The following is a 3982-nucleotide window of genomic DNA, read 5'->3' as shown; positions in this document are numbered from 1 at the left end:
TATATATATATATATACCGTAAACTGGTGTGACTACGGCATACAGCTGGGAAAATGTAAAAATACACCAAAAATCGATGACTCTTTTGGGTAATGCAATGAAAAAATACTCAAAATAACTTTTGATATATTCGGAAAAAAATAATCTAAAAATCATCATGACATTTTCCCAGATATGCCTAAGTCACCCCGGTTTACCGTATTTACAATTTCATTATAGCAACAATAGTAAGTAAAACATACGGCTCATTGCAGTGGGGATGACATGACATAGTACGTAAGTAATACAAGACGGCTCATTGCAGTGGGGATGACATGACATAGTACGTAAGTAACATAAGACGGCTCATAGAGTCATTGCACAAGTAATGATGATTGTACTGTGACAATGGCAATGAAAAGGAAAGAAAGCAAAAAAAATTTATGAATTATCAATTTGTGCCCCCCCCCCTCACCCCCCTCACCCACCCTTTTTTTTTGTGATCGCCATAAAAAGAATAAGTAAGGGGTGGACTTTCTAAACCATTCTTCTGCTGATGGATTATACTAGCCGCCGGTGTAGGAAAAATCTGGGAAAATCTTCCTGTTCTGCACTTTTCCCCACAACTATCCTTGGTCGGGACATAAATGACAGTCGAGTGTGACTCCCAACCTTACTGGGGGGGGGAACTGCCAGTGACGACAGCAATAGGAAAACACACGTAGCAAATTATTGTCCAATCAGGTTCACACAAGCAGAATCAAGGTCATCACATTCGTAGCACATATACGGTAAACTGGGGTGACCACGGCACCCCGGCGTGACTGAGGCATAGAGCTGGGAAAATGATGTAAGCAAATACACCCCAAATTGATTACTCTTTTGGGTAATGCATTGAAAAAATACTCAAAATCACTTTTGATATCGAAAAAAACCCATTTAAAAATCATCATAACTTTTTCCCAGATAAGCCTTACTTAGTCATCCCGGTTTAACGTATTCAGAAATGTAATACACATAACACTTCAACTTAAGACCCTAAGAAGTATTGCAGCAGTATTCAAAAGATAAAGTTAATGAACTTCTCAGCATACAGAAGAAAGCATACACCTGTTGTTAGCGCCTGTCAGTGGATGGCCCAAGTTTGAACCCCAGGCTGGGAGTTCTTCCACTCGGGTTCTGTAGTGGAGACATCAAGGCTGTCATTGGTCAACTCATTGGGCTCAGTCCTACTGGGGACCGACGTGACATAATGGAGCCCCCCCACCTCTCTAATGACCTAAAAGTGTTGAAAGCAGCATTAAGTCCCCCCTCTCTAGTGACCTAAAAGTGTTGAAAGCAGCATTAAGTCCCCCCTCTCTTGTGACCTAAAAGTGTTGAAAGCAGCATTAAGTCCCCCCTCTCTTGTGACCTAAAAGTGTTGAAAGCAGCATTAAGTCCCCCCTCTCTAGTGACCTAAAAGTGTTGAAAGCAGCATTAAGTCCCCCCTCTCTAGTGACCTAAAAGTGTTGAAAGCAGCGTTAAATCCCCCCTCTCTAGTGACCTAAAAGTGTTGAAAGCAGCGTTAAATCTCCCCTCTCTTGTGACCTAAAAGTGTTGAAAGCAGCGTTAAATCTCCCCTCTCTAGTGACCTAAAAGTGTTGAAAGCAGCGTTAAACCCATATACAGCGACCCACTTTGCCTCTTGTCCTCCCACTGATAGACACACAGACAGCAGAACATCACATTACACTAATACTACAGCCAACAACTTTGACTAACATTTCAAAGTATTCACTACTACTATGGAGAAAGACTATGAAAAAAGACTAATTTTCATGCTAATCCCCTTCTTAACATAATTAATATAGGATACCAAACGAAAGATACTTTACTTTTCCGATCCAGCGGACATTTGAGTTCTAGCTCTCGGCCTGTTGATATGGCAAAGAACCGAACAAAAGAGATTTTCACGACTTTTCACAGTGAACAGACAGTGCTCAAATATTCTGTAGCAAGGAAAAACAGAACCAAGTCCAACCTTCTATTTTACTCTTCAAACATCCACATCACCCAAAATTTCAAACACCATTTTCTCAAAGCTCATTCTTCGGAACCCTGTGCCCTTTGATGTGCAAATTTTTTCCAGAATGCTTCACATTTCTTTTGGAAACGTTCACCTTCTGACCAGTTTTTCTCGACTTCAAGTCGACCGCTCGCTGTAACTTTCGGTCCGAGTAACATCAGTTTTCAAAGTGGCGTACCCGAGTTTTACACTACGCTGTCCAGATCACAAACACATTTGCAAAAACTTTCGAAACGCAGGCTTGCCAACCTTTTCTACACCCAATCAGGGAACCCAACATAATTTTAGTTTTAGTAAGGTTTTACGGCGATCGCTACTGCATAATGTCATATGAGCGACAAGGGGTGGATGTCAACAGAGAAGTCCTTTCGGGAAATCAGACTTACTCTGCTCACCTCTCTAGCCTCAACAGCACAAAGTCTGCTTCGACTATCAAGGCACCCCGGAAACAGCGGGTCACAAGAGTGTGACAAACATACAAAAGAAGTAGAGGAAAAATGACGATAGTAAGGATAAAAAAAAAAGCAGCATTTCCCTGTTGCAGTTCCGGCACAATATGAGCATGACATTGATGAATCAGCCCATTTACAATTCTACTGTGCATAAGAACATGTCAATATCCCCCTTGGGGAATGGCCTAAAGACACTTGAGTCAGTAGCACTGCCCCAGGGGTCACCCAACATTAGAAGATGAGACGAGGAAACAGCTGACAAGACTCCACCAGGTGGGACCAGGGCTGGTGTAGTGTGTAGTGTGAGTGATACGCCTCTCAAATTCCCAACTGTCAAATCCAGGACAACCCTGGGGGTGATGTCTCACAATAAGTCAGACACACACGGAGAGCCGAGCACAACAACCGTCCCCTGAAAACAGCAACCGACCACGTTGGATGTTTATGACACTACTAAATCATAACTTTAATTGCTGATCCTGGAGAGTGCCAAATTAGTACATTCCAACAAGGAGACATAACTACGGCAATTAACGATAGTGAACCAAACACAGTTACTGCTCATGTAACAGGTACTACTGATATAATATTTCACTGGGAAATTCCGGTCGGTTGGCAAGCCTGAAAATGACTGAGACAGAGGAATAGAAGAAGGAAAAAAAACCCATGAGCTGGAGCCAGGACTTCAAGAAAATAACAACCAAAAAGCCAAAAAAGCCGGAGGACTTAGATTTACAAACAATAGCTGAAGGGCACTTAATGATTGACACACTGACACGTGACTGACTGAGACACGAGTAAATGATTGACACATGAGCAATGTTTGACACTTGAGAACTGATTGACACATGAGTAATGATTGACACATTGACATGGGACTGATTGAGACACGAGTAAATGATTGACACATGAGTAATGATTGACACGTGAGTACTGATTGACACACAAGTAATGATGGAACAGTGACATGGTACTGATTGACACACAAGAAATGGACACATGTGTAAATGAGTTATGATTGACACGGTAATGACAAAAACAGGAGGAAAGTGCGATGTAGTAAAAGGTGAAATATTCTTTATAAAGGAGAGCACACACACACACACACACACACACACACACACACAACCACACACACAGACACTCACTCACACACACACACACGATTCAACTCCCAGACTCACTCACTTTGGAAGTTCCCCAGTGACTAGAGTGAAACGACAGCATCCAAGATGACATTATTAATATGATTAATTATTAATTGTTAAAAACTAATTTGCTAAAGATTCTCTTCCAAGAGGAAAGTCGGCCCACATACAAAAAGCCGCAAAATGTGAGGGGAAGTTGAACATGCTCTTTTCTATTCTAATACAAGTAGGAGAAAAAGAAGACGTATATTATGTGAGTCAGTGTGGAGAAATGAGGCGCTCGTCAAAACAGTGAAAGTCAAGAAAGTCATTTTTCCGCAGGTAAGGACATTTATCAT

At 41.6% G+C, this 3982-nt stretch overlaps 1 long non-coding RNA gene across 1 annotated transcript; it reads right to left on the bottom strand.

Moving 5' to 3' along the window:
• Window positions 1–133: 133 nt before the first annotated feature.
• Window positions 134–2395, bottom strand: LOC118478897. The gene is made up of 2 exons (XR_004859342.1): window positions 1435–2395; window positions 134–1258 (listed from the first exon to the last, which is right to left on the bottom strand). It is a non-coding gene; the product is annotated as an uncharacterized LOC118478897 (long non-coding RNA).
• Between the last annotated feature and the right edge of the window lie 1587 nt (window positions 2396–3982).

This window comes from Aplysia californica, unplaced genomic scaffold (assembly GCF_000002075.1).
Source record: "Aplysia californica isolate F4 #8 unplaced genomic scaffold, AplCal3.0 scaffold01151, whole genome shotgun sequence".
In the NCBI taxonomy this organism is placed as follows: domain Eukaryota; kingdom Metazoa; phylum Mollusca; class Gastropoda; order Aplysiida; family Aplysiidae; genus Aplysia; species Aplysia californica.
This window is presented reverse-complemented; position numbering and strand designations above follow the sequence as displayed.